Consider the following 20,722-nt stretch of genomic DNA (forward strand, 5'->3'; position numbering starts at 1 on the left):
TACTACCCCTGCCATCACAGTTTTACTCGTTACTCTTTGTCCCTACTCCGGTGTCGACCCCTTTTTGTGTCGACACCAGGTCATCTTGTTACTTCACCCCCCTTGTACCGGACGATTACTACTACATTTGCCGGGCCTCGCTCTGCTTTGCTCTTCTTGCTTCGGGTTCCGGGGGAGGGGGAGCTGCCGCTTTACGTACCGCTACTAGGTACGCCGCTGACACTTCCCTGGAAACTCTGCCTGAGTTTCCGCAGGTACACTTTATAAACTCACTCCATCGCACTCGCTTTATGCATTTAATGGATTGTGACATTACGTCGACTCGGTTCCTGTGTCGACCATCTTTAGAGAAATTGGGGATTTTCCACCCCGTGGCTGAGCTGCTCAACGGGTCTGGGATGTCGGGTTTTACCACCATGAAAGAGCTCATGTATCAACAGTTGACTTTAGAATTTTTTAGCTCTTTCACTTTTTCACACGCGGCACATGCGACTGACCTAGGGAGCAAGTGTATTTCCTTTAGACCGTTTAACATAACCTTCACCTGGACCTTAGCTGAGTTTGGGGGGCGGTTAGGTTTGACTAGTGATGGTCTTCAGGAGTATCCTAAGAAGCTCCTGGCTCTACTTTGGCCCACACTTACACAGACTCCCTTTGGTTTGAGACGTGTTGCTCACGTCCACTTACCACCTGCACGTTACTTCCTCCGTCTCCTAGGAGAGATGATTTTTGGACGCCACGAGCCCAACAATGTTAACAATGTCGAGCTGTCCATTTTAGCGGGTTACCTGAACATTGATTGTGGTGACCCCTTTGTTCTTAACATCTCTTACTTGACTGCTCAACATTTTAACACTGTCGGGCAGAAAGTGTCGGGCACGATAGCTTGTGGCGGGCTAGTGACTCGCATTGCCCGCAACCTTTTCACCGACTTTCGCCATGGCCTTAGACATGTAGATAGGGACAATGTCATTGATATTCAAGCCATGTTGACTATGTATTGGTTAGCAAAGGACCAACGGACGTGGAAGATAGGCAGTTCCACGTCCGTGACTTTACCTTCACCTGACCTACCCCGTCTTTTACCCTTGACTACTGTGTCGGGTAGGTTGCCACCACCTCCACCTTCTTACCTCCTTACTCTTGCTCTTCCCTCTTCTAGGAAGCGGAAGAGGCCTCCCACTGCTGGTAGGGAGGCCGGTGAGGGGTCCGCACAGACACAGGCTCGGCAGACGTCCACGTCCAGGCCCACGCCTATCCCGACCCCTATACCTACTCCTTCTGTCCCTCAGCCGGCCTTACTGGCCAATTTTGTAGCTCCTCCCACTTTTGAGGTGCCTGAGGTCATGGAGCAAGGGCGTCGTGACGCTTTGCTTTTAGAGATGTGCAGTAGAGTGGCTCGTATAGAGCGGGATCAGGCACTTGCCTTATTCCCTCTATATGAGTACCACATGATGAGAGGGTGCGTCCTGTTCCTGACGGTTGGCCACACCCTTCTTTCTACTGGTTCCCGGCGGAGGGGTACCCACAGCCCGCTAGCGAGGAGGACACTGCTGAGAGGGAGGAGAGGTACAGAGCTGACCTTGCTGCGGGGAGGCGTCAGAGGAGGAGAGGAGAAGAGGAGGAGGACCCCACCTTTACGGTGGCTGACGAGGAGGAGGAGGCTGACGAGTAGCTACTAGTCTACTCACTTCCCCAGTTTGCTGACTAGTTTGGGGAAGTTCGTATATATTGTAAGTATTTTATGCTTTTATTTCTTTTTCATCTCCTTTTATTTCATTTGTTTAAATATTGCCTGTATTTTTCCCTATCCCCCATTTATTCTGCTGGTGTATGCTAGAGGACAACGAGGGCGTTGTCCGTTTTGGTTTGGGGAGGGTAATGCATCCTTTGAGTCTGCATTTGCATCTGTTTTGCATTCACGTTTATTGCATTTCTGCTTGCATTTAATTTCCCAAAATAATGAAAAATCCAAACAAATCATAAAATTCGAAAATTTCAAAAATATTTCACGTTTATTTTTGCATTTAGGTCGAGTCGGAACGGTAGATTTCAATGATGATATTGCACTATAATTTGTCATTTCACTTAAGCCTTGCAACAAATTGATATCTTATTAGCTTTGTCATTTGCATAATCTACGAGTTAATGTTAAAAATACAGCTGAACAAATAGACTTGACCTGATAATTTTGGCAACCTATTCATAATTTCTAAGTTTTAGAGCCGTATAAACTGGTGTCATTTATGACCAGTTTCATGTAGGATTGTGAGTAGTATTCTCCTTACATAGCATGTTTTATTAATTTGCACATATATGAAATTCAATTGCTTTTTGCCTACATACATTCGGGTTAGTGGTTGGTGTCACATGCAGGGAGGTGCTTACAATTCCCCTTTTCTTTAATTTTTACCCATTTAAGTCCACTATAAGCCAAATTTGCCTTTTTGACCCTTAACTACATCCAAATTAAACCTGCCTTGTCAAGCTAGTTTAGTGTATGTTTTGCGGTATATAGTGTTGGAGTATGTGTCCTCGACAATAATGCGATCACATGTTTAAATCTCATATTAAGAATACACAAGGGATTGTAACATTTTATTGTCAACTGATCCACATTAATCGGTAATGATTGGCTGACTAGAGTTTGACATTACTGTCGTATGACGGTGGTGATCAGTTGATCCCTTAAGGTCATACCTCTAGGGAAACATTCTTAATTGACTAATTAATTAATTGTATGACGATACAAGTTAATTAATTCCTTAAATTTGAACATATGATTTTGTGAGTGATTATACGTATCTTATTGTAATTTGATTAAATAAGATTCGTGCTAAGTAATTAAATTGTTTTATTACTTAAAGATTATTTATTGTTTATGAAACAATTGAAATAAGAATGAATTGATTATTATAAATACAAGTAGTTGTGATTTATAATTGGATGACCTATTTTAAGTAATTGTAATTGAGAATTACTAGTTAATTTTTGTGTGTAATTTATTTCATTTATATACTGATTTTTAATTTGTTAAAAATGCATTATTTAAATTACATGTCTAGTAACATGTCCAATATGTCACACAATACAAATTGACAAATTGACCAAATTAAAATGGATCCATATTACACACTTGAACCGTGTAAATGGAAGGGATAGGAGGTGTTGTGCTTTATTATTCTAATTAGTGGGAAGCATAATCATAACCTACAAATAATAGGCATGCTAACCTAAACTCTTGTGAAGAGCAACAAGGAAAAGTATTGGGCACTCTACCCATGCCATGAAAAATCGTGGCCTCCTCCCCTATACACTCAAGTAGTGTATTTTCTACAACATATCAATTCATTCTAATTAGTTTTGAACTTGAGAAAATTATTATCTCTCTAGTTTTGTTGTTGAACAAAAAAACTCACATAAAATCTCTAATATTACATATACATTACTAGAAGTAGTAATATCTTAATATTAGTATTTTAAGGGAACAAATATTAATTTCTAGTAACTAAATTAATATTTGTATTAAGAAGGATTTCCTTGGTACAAATCCTTGAGGAGAGATTCTACTCTTGAATCTTGTTCATCCATTAGGAAAGCTCAAGAACTAAGTAAGGTAGGAGACCTTACTAGTGCCCATATAGCCGAAACTACAAATGTAAGGAACCGGTTTTTCCTTTACTCTTGTATTTGTTTTCCATGCATAAGATCCTTAAGTTTTTATGACTAAAAATTTAAACCAAAATATGTGATATTTAAAATATGATTTCCAACAAGTGGTATCAGAGCTACACGGTTGTTGCATGCAAAATCGGGTTTATTTTTCCGAGTTAATTAGTTAACAAATAAAACTTGTTATTTAGGATTTATGAGGATAAATGCCACGAAAATTTTGCATGATAAACATTCTGGTCCTAAATTGGTTTTAGGTCATTTTAATGATTTATGGTATTTTTAATTGCTCTCTAATATATTTATTAGTATTTTATTACATTTTATTGAATAAAATGACATTAAAAATGCTAAAAATAGTTAAACTATGATTATGACCTTGGCTTTTTTTACACGATCTCACATGCATATTTTACAAGTTGTATGTAAATTTTCATATAAAATGGTTTTATATAGCATGATTTATGATTTTTACAAGTTAAAGGTCGATTAAATGGAGGTATTTACGTTAAAAATGGTTAGACTTTGTTCCTGCCCATGAAAATTTAGTATAATGTCACATGCAATATTTACACACTGTATGTAAATTGTTAGATCAAATGATTTAATTTTGCATGATTTATGATTTTTTAGATGTAAAAATCGAATAAATAGTGACTATTTTAGCCAAAAATAGCTAAATTAAATTTTATGGCTTGAAATTTTTTTATCTATGTTGTATATGTGATATGAACATCAGATCTAATGTTGCATGTCAAATTTCTTTTAATTTGGATAGTTATAAATTTTTATGGGATATAAATTGATAAATAGCAACTTTAATAGTCATAATTGGAAATTCGAATTTTGAACTTTAAATTTTGCCATTTCCAGGTTCTAGAAACTTATTTAGAATATTCAAAATTTTAAGTTTGATTTATTGCATATTTTTATAATTAATTTGGAATTAATGGGTTAAAATTATGTCTTATGCAATTTATTTGTGAAATAAGTTAAGATAAATTAAATGGCAAATTTTTATTAAAATTTTGGGATGTTGGGAATTTTCCAGAATATACAAAATTATGATTTTGATTTTTCGAATTTTTTTGACTAATTGGGAATTATTTCCTTATTATTTTGAATAATAGTGATTAAAGAGCAATTGTGAAATATCAAGTTGAATTATTGTCAAATGTTTAGTGAAGACTAAATTTTGAGTCCTAAGAAGGTTAGGGTAATTAACTTGAACATAGATTTGATTTATGTAATATTGTGTGACTTTAAAAGTATAAATGTCACACTAATCCATAAAACCGGAATAATATACGATATTAGCTTAAATAGGGCGATTTGGCATTTCACATGGCATGTTTCATACATATATTAATGCTGCATTTTAGTATGATTGTCATATTTTATTTTATATAATTTTTTGGATTATGTAATTTGTACTTAGTATGGCCTTAGTTTTTTAATTGGTATTTCCCGAAATGAATGGGGATATCGATTCGGTTGTAATTAATGTGATCTCGTATCACCTTATTTTATATAGTTTTGTTTTTATTTTATATTGTATAAAGTAGAAAAGCTATGTAATTTATTCATTCCGGAGTTCCTTGAAGACGGTGCCATTCGAGAAGGCGGTCCATCAAAGACGGTGTTGCCTTGAAGTGCGTGCCACATGAAGTTCAAGGGACCAAAGGAGTTGGTTTCCGAATTTGTAAATAGTTTATTTGATTTACTATTTTAGGAAGGCCATACTAGGATTTTATCTTTATTCTTTGCATTTGTTTTATATGTTTGCATGCATAGCCAAATCGCCATAACTACACATGCATATCATTTATCGAGTCTTCGACCGTGTCAATTATAATTATCGTAGTTCACCGTTTTAGTTCACTTAAAACGTGATAGATAATAAATTGACATGACATCTCACTAAAATAATAATTGAGAATTAGCCTTACCAAATAGTAGAACCATGAGCCCTAATTTCATAAGGGAGTTAAGCCGGCTTCACCGTAATACAAACCTTGTTACGTTGGGTAAGTGGGTAATAAAATGTTATTACATCGAAATTTGGATTGAGCTCAACGGAAGTATTCGTGACCGTAGTCGCATGTGATCCGAGCTAAAGATAAAAATTAGAGTAATTTTATCGACCGAGAGTTCTAGAAGTAGAATCGATCAAAGAGTTAATCCACCGAATTATATTAATAAGGGATGACTCGGCTCACCATGCCTGAGTTGATATGAATTTGGATCTCGGAATCATTTATAATAGTTGGGTAGAGGTCACTATATAAATGTTTAAAACTTGTTTAAATTATTTACAAGTATTATTTTAACGATAAATGTTTAATTTTTCATTATTCCGTATCATATTGTTCTAATTCTTTACCTCAAATTATATACGATATCATTTCGATTTTAGTTCAAATCTCCATTAAAACATCGTAACTAAAGACAAAAATTGAATTTTATTCTAAAACCTCATATTAACCATTGCAAGGATTTCTTGTGAAGAGTATAGATAAAAGTTATTTGTGATCAAAAGGGGTTTTTGATTCTTGACTAACATATCTACTTACAATAGATTGTTTCTCATGTGCTTAATTGAGTTAAGTACTTTGAAAAGTTAAATCATTTTGGTGACTAGATTTGTTAGAAATCGAAATTGACCAAAATACCGCAACCACTTCAATGGAAGTTTTAAGACTAAACGAATGAATTGAAGAGTAGTCTTCATGAAATTAAATTTTGCTTCTCCAAGCAAAGACTCATTGAAATGAGTGGGAGCATTCTCTTAACCGTTAAGAAAAGGACGAGGTTCAAAGAAGTAAAATTAGAATGGAATTGATACAAGGTAATGATAAAAGTAAAGTTATTGAGAATAACGATACTAAACCTATCAATCCCAACCGATAAAGTTTCCATTTTGGAAGTGTTAGACACTGAAAGGAAACTACCCCAAATTATTGAACAATCAACAAGTTAGTTGTGGGACATCTAAATGGGACTTTCTTCTTTAAATGTTAATTTGATTGACATAAATTTTGCTAGTACTACTTCGTTAATATTAGAAACCAGTGGTGGTTTTCATAATTGTATTCGATACATAAGATGATTATAATATGACGACTAGCATCAAATAATGTCGAGAGATAGAGTCATTGTGTACTCAATCTAGTTTTTGGGTTTAAAGTTGTACTTAATTATGACTATTAAGTGCATAAACTCTAAATAAGAATATAATTTTGTTAAGATACAAAAGAGGTTTCACTTTTGTGATCCTATACACCACGATTTGATGTATGGCTAGCCCATTATCAAGGTGATTATATTCTAAACCAAACTAGAATGATATATCATGTAGATGTTGCAAGACTCAGATTGGTAACCCAAGATTAAACTTTAAATTCTAAAATGATGAACGCAAAAAGTTAGCGAGTACTCTTAGAACCATTAGATTTTTAATCTTATGGTATATGCGTATCTTGTATTCAAAGCAAGATGTCTCGTGCCTTTTGGTTGAAAAGGAAATCGAGGATGTAAATCATTGATCCAGAATAGGTTGATCATTTTCTTTTACCAACGATTTAAGTTGACACTAATGTGTTCACTTAATAAGGTAAAAAGAGAAATATTTGAAGAAGTTCAAAGAGTTCCAGGGATCACGATTTAGTCGTGATGGGATTATCTAAGTGAAGACTTTTATATAAGCCAAAGGAAATGTGATATAGTATCACAAGTTAATCTCTCTTAGCACGCATTATGGGATAAGGTGTGGTTAAATGAAGATATCAAACCTTATTCGATATGGTTTGGACTTTAATCAAGTTACTTTGAGTTACTTGATCCTCTTGGGGATTTTATCATTTTGTCTAAATTATTTTTCCACTAAAACTAAAACGATTCATATGAGATATGAAAAAGTAGGGTACCATGCTTGTAAGTTATCACAAGAAACAAATGCTCATTTTTCCTTACAATAATCATGAGTACAACGGGTTTGTGGCTCGTGAAGCTGTCTTTCTAGAATACAAGTTTATTTCTAGAAGACAGAGTGGGAGAAAATATTCAAGAGCCACAAAAGAATTGTGTCAAAAATTGTATGTCGCAAGAAACTGGTCTTTCTTGGCTACGTGACGTTGTTTCTTCAAAACCTAGGAGGTTGAACTCATCACTTGTTGAAGATGATGAATTCGTGTTACTTTTAGAAAGTAAAGAGCTTGCAACTTACAAAGAAATTGTTTGATTCAAATTACTTCTGGAAAGTAATGAACATATGACTTACATGAGAGTGTTTAAGTCACAACTCAATACAAGGCTTAGAGCCATGAAAATCCGAAATAAATTCCAAGTGGAATTGTTGGATATCAAAGAGGGATATCAAAGCTTGATTAGTTGCAAAATATTTTGCACTATTCGGATCTTCTTAGGGATTGTGTTTCATTATAATGATATATATATAGCGAGTGAATCTAAAACCCATTTCTTCTTTAAAGAAGGAATGTATTTGATACATGTCATGTGTTTTATAGATTCTTACAATCCTAAGACAATGTGCAACTTAAGAGATAGTCTTAAGTAGGACATCAATGAGTTGGAGTCAATGTTTTGATCATGTTGTAAAACGTTTCTCGATGGGTCGAGAAGTTGTGTTTATACATGAAGTTTAGTGGGAGTTACGGAAAATTTGATTAATCTTATATGTGGATGATATATTGATCAATGGGAATGATTTAAGATTTTTGGAGTAATATAATACATCTTTAATATCCGGATTTATGGAGATAAATCCACATGATATTAGCGCCAAATAAGAAGTCTTATGTTGATAAGATTCATGATTAGTTCAATCGAGTTGAACATATTTGATTGATTCCATTTGCTTCCGCTGCCGGATCAATTAAATGAGAAATGATGTATAACACTTCATATACTTTGAGTATGATGAATTGTTTCAAATCGAATTTAAGTGATAGTTACCTTTTAGCCATATAGATTATCCTTAAGTGCTTGAGGAAGCATTAAGGACGTAAAGTTAAGTGTTTTTTTTTTATGCAATTCACTAATTTGTGTAAGGGCTTACACTAATGACTGTTGAGATTGTATAAGGTTTCGGACAAAAACCGTATTCAAAACACCTAAAGATGGTTAAGGAACCATTGTGGCTATGTTATTTAAGAAATAGATTTTTTAGAATCGTTCTAAGCAATAAAGAACAATGAGAGATACTTACAACGAAAATTGAGTACACTTGCTATCATGAGATGTGCGAGAGGGATGGGTCCCGCACACTGTGAAAACAGTGGGAGCTATTCTAAGACTAGAGAGCTTATGTCTAGATTGGATCTAGACACGTACTCAGAAAGTTTTGTAATGCAAATGTACACATTACAAAGGAAAACGATTGAGATGAACAACTACATACATGATCAAATCGGATTATAAGAATATGAAGTAGTAATCAGGTATTGACTATTCATATGTGATAATCACATTTGTCGTTCGATTTTTTACTTTAAAAAACTCTCTTATTACTTTGTTACATCCAAATGGGTTGTAGAGACAATGATTGAACCCCATTAAAGTGAACGAGGATTAACATAGTATTCGCCCATAGTCACTTGTATGAGGTGACGTCTCGAAGTGACTAGAGTGTGATGCGATTGATGGCAAGTTCAAGTGTCATAGAGTCATAAGAGATGACTAGTCAATCACATAGGCAGACTGTCAGGGACACTCTGTCGGGCTTATGACCGCTTATAGAGTTCTGGCAATTTTTATAGCCTGGTCGTGGCGAGAGCTACTATGGTATTCTTATGAGTCGATTCTTTGACTAATGACTGTTCGCCTAAGATGGCACAATTTCAGAATAACTTTGATTTATGTCCGGCGACCTTCGTAATTGGGGTCTAATGGGCATGTTTTGGGTCATGATGAGTTGTGGTTAATCGAAGGGAAGAGTGCAATAGGAATTGTCCATCCCCGTCAGGGTTATCTTATATCTCAAGGCCACTCGAGGAGCAATGAACTGAAAATGCGTGGCCACGCTCGGAAGGTATCTATGGAAGATAATTCCGGTCAGACAGTTATTCTCCAGATCGAGGAAACCACTCAAGATATGATCAAATGCAAGTACGACCTGCAAGACACCTTGCATTGAGTGGGAGATTGTAATAGGACAAGAGAATTGGTGACGCACACTTGTCGTGGACAAGTGGGAGATTGTTGGAGTATGTGTCCTCGACAATAATGCGATCACATGTTTAAATCTCATATTAAGAATACACAAGGGATTGTAACATTTTATTGTCAACTGATCCACATTAATCGGTAATGATTGGCTGACTAGAGTTTGACATCACTGTCGTATGACGGTGGTGATCAGTTGATCCCTTAAGGTCATACCTCTAGGGAAACATTCTTAATTGACTAATTAATTAATTGTATGTTGATACAAGTTAATTAATTCCTTAAATTTGAACATATGATTTTGTGAGTGATTATACGTATCTTATTGTAATTTGATTAAATAAGATTTGTGCTAAGTAATTAAATTGTTCTATTACTTAAAGATTATTTATTGTTTATGAAACAATTGAAATAAGAATGAATTGATTATTATAAATACAAGTAGTTGTGATTTATAATTGGATGGCCTATTTTAAGTAATTGTAATTCAGAATTACTAGTTAATTTTTGTGTGTAATTTATTTCATTTATATAATGATTTTTAATTTGTTAAAAATGCATTATTTAAATTACATGTCTAGTAACATGTCCAATATGTCACACAATACAAATTGACAAATTGACCAAGTTAAAATGGATCCATATTACACACTTGAACCGTGTAAATGGAAGGGATAGGAGGTGTTGTGCTTTATTATTCTAATTAGTGGGAAGCATAATCATAACCTACAAATAATAGGCGTGCTAACCTAAACTCTTGTGAAGAGCAACAAGGAAATGTATTGGGCACTCTACCCATGCCATGAAAAATCGTGGCCTCCTCCCCTATACACTCAAGTAGTGTATTTTTTACAACATATCAATTCATTCTAATTAGTTTTGAACTTGAGAAAATTATTATCTCTCTAGTTTTGTTGTTGAACAAAAAAACTCACATAAAATCTCTAATATTACATATACATTACTAGAAGTAGTAATATCTTAATATTAGTATTTTAAGGGAACAAATATTAATTTCTAGTAACTAAATTAATATTTGTATTAAGAAGGATTTCCTTGGTACAAATCCTTGAGGAGAGATTCTACTCTTGAATCTTGTTCATCCATTAGGAAAGCTCAAGAACTAATCAAGGTAGGAGACCTTACTAGTGCCCATATAGCCGAAACTACAAATGTAAGGAACCGGTTTTTCCTTTACTCTTGTATTTGTTTTGCATGCATAAGATTCTTAAGTTTTTATGACTAAAAATTTAAACCAAAATATGTGATATTTAAAATATGATTTCCAACATATAGTTTATTGTGCCAAGTTTGGTTTGTATTGCATTAGTTGGAGTAGGTAATTTATGGAGGAAGGGATTGAAATTGAAAAAAAAAAAAGAAAAGTTGAAAAAGAAAAAAAAGAGGAAAACGTGAAGAAAAAGAAAAAGAAAAAAAAAAAAAAGAAACCGTGAGATTGAAAAAAAGAAAAAAAAGAAGTTTGATTGTTGACGGTTTCACTCCTACGCTTTATTTATATCTTATGAGGAGTATTTGTTTGGTTGAGTGAGTTTGTGTGCCGAAATAAGGGGCACTTGTGCTTAATTTTATTGGATTGAGGATCAGATATTGGTTCACTTGGTTTTGTTAGGTTGCTAGCTTGACTTTTAGCCTCACAATTCCATAAATGTTTTGCCTTTTCTCTTCCCATTGCCTCAATTTCCCATAATTTTTGTAAGCCCTCGGTTGTGACAGACATTGCTTGGTTGGAATGTATGTGTACGATAGTTAGAATTGTCTATTATATTAGCTGCATGCATGTTTATGTGGGCTGTAGTTTAGGTGAGCGACTATATTTCTTTCTCTCTTACATTTAATTGCTTACCCATTGCTTTATGAGAGAAGAGTGACCCGTGAGAGTCCATTTTTAAAGGTCTTGCAAGGTCGGCAGTTTAGCTTATTTATAAACATCATACAATTCGTTTGCACTTGACTGTTGTGGCTATAAGTGTCAGTTTTGTTGGCATTAAACCGATTTAGGTGGACAACTTGTAGCTAGCTCTGAGTTTTCTTTTCCGTTCCATTAGTTTGCATTTAGTTTAGTCGAGGACGATTAAAGGTTCGGTTTGGGGAGATTTGATACGTACATTTTATATAGTCTTTTTGAGCCTATATTGCACGTATTTCCATGCGATTCTCGTAGTTTTACATTGCGAAATTCCCTGAATAGTCTACTTTGGTTTGTTTGGCCTTAATTGCAGGAATGGACCCGAAAGTAGCGGAATCGTGCCTTTTTCAGTCCCCTTAGCATGAATTTATGGAGATGGAAGATTTGGAGCGGAATTACTATGCCTCGGGAAGCGTGAAGTGGTCTCGGAAGCTAACCAATGAAGAAAGGAAGCTGGTTCAGAGGCTAAGTACTCGATCGAAGCCTTTTCTGTTTGATCGAGTGGATTTGGCGGTCAACAGTGCTCGATCGAGTCCCTGTTGTACTCGATCGAGAGGTGGTATCTTGAGAGTACTCGATCGAAGATGTTCACTGTTCGATTGAGAGGTTTTGCTGGGAAGTTACTCGATCGAGAGGTTCTATTGTTCTCGATCGAGAGCTTCTGTCTTTAGTCATAGGATTTAATTTCTTACGTTTCGTTTTAGGTTAATAAATATCTTCTCTATATAAAGAGATGACGTCATTAGGTTTAAGGATCTTTTAATCTTTCATTAATCTCAGAAACTCCTAACTACTCAGTAGACTTTCCTCCCTTGTTTGACGTTGCTTGTTCTCTATTTCCGGATCTTAATACTTTGTAATCCTTCTTTCTCTTTTATTCAAGCTTTAATTCTCTTTTGCATCTTTAATTCTTTGTTCTTAATTTCTGCTCTAATTAGTGTTATTGTTAGTTTATGTTAATTCATCTCTATCATCTTTATATCATGTTTCTTGCTATTTCATCCATTATTGTTATTAGTTTCATTATGAGCATGCGTAGCTAAATCCTTTTATGCTAGGATTAGGGGAGCCATGGTAGTGAAACTGTAATGTCGTAAATAGATTAGATGGTTTGATTGTGAGAACTGTTCTATAAAAATTTAATTGTAATCGTTTAGTTGAGTGCACGCTTCTAAACTAGTTAATCCGGTTAAATTCAGACCTAGATCTAGAGATTGGAATGAACAGACTTGTTATGAACAGTAGACTACACTAATGAGGGCGAGAGTTAAGTTAGTAGTATTTTAGGGCAGATAGCGGACCGAGAGGACCTTTCTTTTACCCTTCTCACATTAGACCGACTGATCTCTTTATGACTGAATTGGCTAATTATCATGGTGAACCGACATCCTAGCATTCTTCTCCTTATTTGATTACATCCTTTATTTCTCTTTACTATTTTTATTGCTCTATTTCTCTTTGCCTTAATCTTATTTAGTTGTTTAGAAAACAAATCAAAACACCCAATCTGTTACCATGACGGATTAGAATAACGAGTAGATATAATAGCCTCCCTGTGGAGTACGATACCCGACTTACCTCTACTATATTAGTTGAGACGGTTGGTTTATTTTTGATAGGGTTGCGACAGCCGTGTCAGGTACCCTGCCACCTAATACTCCATTTCTGTTTAATGCAGGGTAAAAATTCTGCTACTTGACTTCACGTGTTGAAATATTTGAGACTCTTTCTCCCAACAAAAGAGTTGACAGAGTCTTGAATAATGTATGGATAATGATTAAAATAACCTTCATTATAGAAATTAGCATAGGCTTCAGGCCTAGCTTGGAGCCAATCCTTATTCACCAGAACTCTATCAAGCCTGGTATATACTCTAGTAGAGGGTTCTTGCTTGTTGTTCCAAGTGTAGAAGGAACCAGCAACAGGACTATCCATTAGAGCAGAGTGATCTATGCAGGCTTGAAAATCTTCCATTTCTTCAATACTGGTTTGACCCCCAAGCCTCTCAGCTGGAGTAAGCACACAATTAAAATCTCCACATAATAACCATGGTCCATTAATACCACCAGCAAAAGTATTTAGATCTAACCATAACTCTTTCCTAGTTAGGGTTTCATTGAAAGCATAAATCATGGTGCAATAAAAATGAAAATTTGTACTAATATTAGTAATTTCCATATGAATTGCTTGAGCACTATAGTGAAGAAAATTGATATAAAAAACAGTTGGTTTCCATAGTACCCAAATTCTTCCTCCTTGATAGCAAAAGGTATTGGTAGATACTGACCATCCATCACACATGTTGTTCCTAATGGCATTTAGAGACAAAGGATTTACCTTTGTCTTCAGGAGACCAAACAGACTTACCTGATGAGTATGTAAGAACCATTTGATTTGCTTTTGTTTAGATAACCTATTGTTACTTGTTGTTGTATTATCTTGTATTGTGAATGCAGTAACTGACCCCGTTTAATTGTTTTAAAAACTGTGGTGATCCATTCGGGGATGGTGAGTAGTTATTGAGCAGGTATGACTTGGATGCGCGAGGAATAGCTGGGGATGAGTCACCATGAGTAAGCTAGTAGTCTTCTGCTGTTATGTCGAGACATTTTATTTACTTCAGTTGGTTTTTAGTTTGGAACACTTTTATCGTATTTTTATCAGTTTAGTTTTGGCATGTAATCACTTAAACTATTTATTTAAAGTACGTTATTTGATGGTCTATTTGATATACTCTGCCTCGGGCAACTGAGATGATAGCATTCTCATACCTTAGGTGGTCTTGGAAAGGCATCTTGGTGTATGGGGGTGTTACAAAGTGGTATTAGAGCGACGATTTTGGAACCTATAACTAATGAATCTAATGAACTTAGAGAGTCAAACTAAAATGAACCCGGGTAGGAGTTGTTAGGAGCTAATGCAAAGACTTGGGAGACATCCTAAAGTCGCGAACTCGCCCTACAACTTTGAGGCGGTCACTATGGGGTGTCATGGGGATCGTTATTTGTTTACTAATGTTCATATGAATATGTTGGATGGATGAATATATGGTTGAATGGAGGATGTGGTGGAAAAGATGAAGGTAATTGTATATGATAATATGATTGTGGTTAAGCATGTTGTATGGTGAAATGATTTATAATGTGGCAATATTTGTAACACCCCCATATTCCGAGGAGCCTTAACTAGGCCTTCCTTGGCATATAAGGGCATTACCATCTCGGTTGCCCGAGGTAAGTAATTATCAAAAGGCGATAAAAGAACAATTATAGTTATAATTACAAGTGTTACATAGAACCAACAAAAATAAAGGTACAACTCATCAGCTACACGCTATCACTATCAGAACCCGTGAAGACTCATCCCTGCCAGGACTCCAGCTATCAACCTCATCAACACCTGCTAAGACCGACTGCTCACCACAAGGGATCACGGCAGACACATAAACAAACAAGACAACCACACAAGGTCAGTAACTGAGGCAAGACTCAACATAAACCAACAATAATCACCAACACATTACAAACACCACCAATCACACACAATCACACCCACTCGAATCAATCTCCGTCACCGATTGTCCACTGGACCAGCCCTGCCAGTGGGGGACCGCAGCTGTACCCACCAAATCCCCGCTCATCATACCGAGCGATAACCCTGTCCCATTAATGTGCTCATCCCCTCCCGTGGCGGGTTCCACGGAGGGCGAAACTAGGGCGTGAAGCCACTCCCTCAAGTGACCCCACTCAGCCGAGGACGCACCTCGAGAACCAGAGACAAACAATCAAAGACAACTGTAATACAACAACAACCGACCAATTGTATACACCAGCCGGACACTGCATATACGCTGCCACAATCACAACACAACAACCATGACTCAACAACCGACACACTAGACCAACCACAGAAACTGAGTAGGCGAACCTACTTTTAAGAAACTGCAACGATTCCATGCTCATACATGCAAAACCCAGCAATCAAGCAACACCTATACACACAATACAACCATCTATCACTACCAAGCAAACCCTAACTGAAAACACAAGGCACAGATGATGATGACGACATACCTACATGAGGAAAACTGGCAAAAGACCGCTACCCAACTCAAGCTATGCTCTCCTAAGGTACAAGAACCTTCAAAGGCTTCCATGGAGGTTATATGGTGAAGGGAAGGGAAGGAGGCGACCTAAGGATCTGACGAAATGAGGCGGAAATGATTTGCGGATATAACAAAACACGATTATAAACCCTCGCTGAAAACCCGTTACTCGATCGAGTGGCCTACCTACTCGATCGAGTGTCCCCTACTCGATCGAGTATCTAAGCTACTCGATCGAGTAGCCTCTACTCTATCGAGTACCACCCTTAACTCAAAACGTAGGATAACTTTGGTACGCACTTCTAAGGACTATTACCGCTCCCAAGGTCAGTCAATGCTGGTCAACGGGTCTCTAAAGGGGCGGGTATTACAGTCTTCCACCCTTAAAAGAACTTCGTCCCCGAAGTTCAACTCACCTATCTCAAAGCACAAGACACGGGAACAAAACGACATCACTACTCTTTCGACATAGGTCACTACTCCCCGGAAATACCATCCCCCATGTCATCATCATCAACTGTCTAACGCTCCATATAGATCGACCTTTACAACCTACTACTTGAAGTACTAACCTCACTACACGAACCGGCACAACCAACGATTACCCGACACATTACGAGATTACACTTTCACTAGCAACAACCAACAACACGAAATAAATCATATATCAACCCGCAGCATGACTATACCACCATGTTACTCAACAACACGATTCTATTCCAACACATGACATCATAACTATCTCTTTATGACCGTCTTTTAAAATATACTATCAACTTTCACTTCAACACACAAATTGCCCAACGAACAAGTGCAAACAATTATAACTTCATGCAAGAAATGTAACCAAAGTAATAGAAAATCTTATAAACAACCAACAAAATAATTGCAAAATCGGCCTTTTTTATTTGCGACATTACTCTTCCCCTCGAAAAGGAACTTCGTCCCCGAAGTTCATGTTGGAGCTTGTGTCCTCCACAAATTTGTGTGATAACATTTGTAAATCTCTTACAGGTTCAGAAGGGTATACTTCGTATTTTAATCAGTTGATTAACGATTACCTAATAACGGTTGCCTTGCTAGACAGTTTGACGTTATTATCATACAGATGGCGGTGTGTTTGAGAGATGTGGTTATAGAAATATAATCACATTGATGCCTTATATGACTAAACAGTTAGTCAATGTGTTGATGAGATAATTATTTAATGCCGATTAAATAATATTAATTGAGACGAATTAACTGTCAATTCGTAAATTGAATATAATAAGTTATATTTAATTAATGTATATAATGTTAGCTTTGACGAATTAATATGTTAATTCGTAATTAAATGTAATCGGTTATATTTAATCAGCAAATGATAAATTATACGATATTGTCATAATAAATTATTATTGACCCGTATTAATTAATGCGGAATAATATAAATGACAATTTATATTTAACACATTTTATACATTTTGGAATAACCGAAAATAAGGATTTTTATCCTCATTTTCGGTAGTTGCCAAAACCGAAAATAAGGAATTAAAACTCCTTATTATTTCGGTATTTGGGCCGAAAATTAGAAGAAGAAAAATCCACCCTAATCTTCCCTCGTACACGGTTTAAGAGGTAGAGAGGGGTTAATTTTCTAACCTAATTTTAACTCATTCTTGCCTCTCATCTAAAAACACAAAACACAAAAACCGAAATACCTTAAGCAATTTACAGAAATTGAAGGATCGATTCTAGCAACAAGTTAAGGGCATTTCTCATATCGTCTTGGGTGCAACTAATAGGCGAATATCATTGCGATATTGTTCTTAGGCCGAATTTGCTAGGACCGAAGGTTGATTCTTCATCTCTTTACCTTTTTGTTTATGTAATTTAATTTTATGACTAGTATTCATCATTATAATTCGTTATAATCCTTAAAATTAAAGGGATGCATACAGATAAATCCCACAAGTGGTATCAGAGCCAAGGCCACGAATTTATTTTGATGATTTTCATAAAAATTGGATGTAAACTATATTGGGGTTTTGAAAAAAAAAATTAGGGTTTCGGTTTAAAAAATTTTTGCCGATTTGATTTTTTTTTCTGCCGAGATTTTGCTCTTGTTTTTGATGATTATTTCCATTTCGATTTTTCATATTGTTGTTTAATCAGTTAAAATAAACATATGATAAATTGGTAGTTTTTGATTTAATGAAGATTAAGTTAAATTGTAAATGGAATCGCCATGTCGATGATATAAAAATTTGTTTTTTTGCTATATAGTTTTTGGCATATACGATTAATCATGTTTTATTAATTCATATGCTAATCATGTTCTAATAGCAACTATAAACGATTTTCTTCATCGAATTTTTATTTTAGGGCATTTTTGCCGCAAAAGAGACATAAAAGAGGCATTAGGATTCTTGTTTTAATTTGAGCCGTAAAAAGTTTTTTTTTCTGTTTCGGTTACTGTTCACAGTGGCCAGATTATAAAAAAAAAAAAAAATTTGTTTTGTATTGGTTTTTACTGAAAACCCGTGAAGAAAGAACAAAAAAAAACCGTGCTGTTTTTGTTTTTCTTGGTTTTGCCGAGAACATTTATAAAAAAAAAATTTTTTTTGTTGTTTTTGGCCAATAATTATAATTATACATTTTAATGTATGATTAATTGTAGTGAAAAGGTTCACATATAAGGATACCGTATTATTTTAAAGCAGTTTAAAATATTGATGGATTAAATTCATATTACAAGTTTAATATGAATTAAGATTGAAATTGATGTGATTAATTGAGGAATTGTCACTTAATTTGATAATTGAAATAGGTGGTTTGGATAAAATTAACCAACATAATTAAAGAATTATGTCTTGCATATTTAATTTTTTTAGTTGATGCTTTTCTTTTGTTGAATGAATAGTTGAATGAATTTATTTACGTATTTTTGCAATCGGTTGTAATTTGTAATACTTAGTGTGGCCTTAGATAATTATGTTTTCGTAATGAAGGAAACATAATTTTTTATGTAATTATGAGATCTCGAATCTCCTTTATTTTTCTTTAGTTTTGGGTTTTGAAATTAGAATGTAATAAATAGGTTTATTATGTAAATATATTTATTGTAATTTTCAAAGAAGACTAAAGATGGAGATTGGAGCTCACTCCTGCTACATGGATCAAGATGGAACATCAAGACAAGCTTCTCGGGTCCAAGGATAGATTCCAAATTTGTATTTAATGTTCATTTTGATAGGATAGGCCACACTAGGATTTTTTATTGTTTTTACGTTTTCATTCCTATTGCTTTTCATTCACATGATACTTTATGCATCATTTTCCGCCTAAAACCAAACCACCTACTACTAAAATGCATGAAAATTGACTCATATAGATTGTATGTTAAATTTCATGGACATACAGATGTCACATATTTTTAAAGCCATCACCTTAGCTTATTCATTCTCGCATGCTAGATATTAGTTCACTTAAAATGAATTTAAATTAAGTTGATGGGATCTTCCTCTAAAACGGAAATTGAGACTAGTCTTTATAAGGGCAAACAACTATGAATCCCTTCTTCGTCGGTAGGCATAATATGACCCCTTGTACGTTGGGTAAGTAGTTTGTATTGACTTAGTTTAACTCAACATCATAGTCCGAAGAGTTTCTCGTGATTATGATGGACTAAAGATAGAATTTACATAAATTTATCGACCAAGAATTATAACGGTAGAATTAGCTAAAAGGTTAGCTTATTAATTTGCAGATAATTGAGTCTTGGGATCATTTATATAATTCTTGAGGGAGGTCAATTGTATAAATGTTTTGAGTCTTCGCGTTATGACAGTAGTTCATTAGACTTTAAATTATAAACGATGCACATGCTTATTATTTTTATTCTTCTTCTCGCAGTGTAGAACACATTTATTTTGATAATCTTTGTTACAACAAATGGATGGAAATAACGCAATCCCAATGCCTAGTGCCACACTTGGACGCGAGTCTGGTGAAAGCTTTCATGGACCATATGAATCAGTCCACGCGACTGAAGAATGATGGGTCTAACTTTGCGGACTGGGAGGCGTCACTACGGAATGCTGCCATTGCTGACGGTAAGCTCAAGTACTTAACTGAGCCAATACCGGTCAACCCAGGCCCCAATGCAAGAGTCAACGAGTCAATTGCTTATAGTGACTTCGTTATGGAAGCGGGTGCGATAAAGAACGTACTCATCTTTGCAATGGAAACCAATTTGCAGAGACGCTTTATTGCTCAAGGTGCAAACAAGATTTTCACCACGCTCACTAACGAGTTCTCAAAAGCACCGAGAATCGTTACTTATGAGCATACCTGTCGCTTGTTTGATGCGAAACTCCAGAAAGGCCAACCGGTTAGCCCACACATTCTTCACATGATTGAGAATATCGGGAAGCTGGAGGCACTTGATTGCAAAATCAGTGAGAACATAGTCATTGACCGTATGCTTCATTCACTTCATGATGGCTTTGCCCTCTTTAGGGCAAATTACTATATGAATGACATGAAGAAAAGTCCTCATGAGCTACACTCACTTCTCGTACAGACCGAGAAGGATATGAAATTGAGTGGGAGCATGAAGCAAGATGTTCTCATGATTTCCAACAAGAAAGGTAAGGGCAAGGCTCCAGGCGACCTAACTGTAGGTAAGCCAAAGTTTAAGAAGCCAGGAAACGGTAAGAGTGGGCCTGGTGAGACTAGTGGCTCACAGGGCAAGGCAAAGAGCAAGGGCGGTGACATTGAGTGCCACCATTGTCACAAGACTGGAGATTGGAGGAGGAACTGTCCCGTGTACCGTGGGGACATAAAAGCAGGCC

The sequence above is a fragment of the Silene latifolia genome, chromosome 3 (genome assembly GCF_048544455.1).
Source record: "Silene latifolia isolate original U9 population chromosome 3, ASM4854445v1, whole genome shotgun sequence".
Classification (NCBI taxonomy): domain Eukaryota; kingdom Viridiplantae; phylum Streptophyta; class Magnoliopsida; order Caryophyllales; family Caryophyllaceae; genus Silene; species Silene latifolia.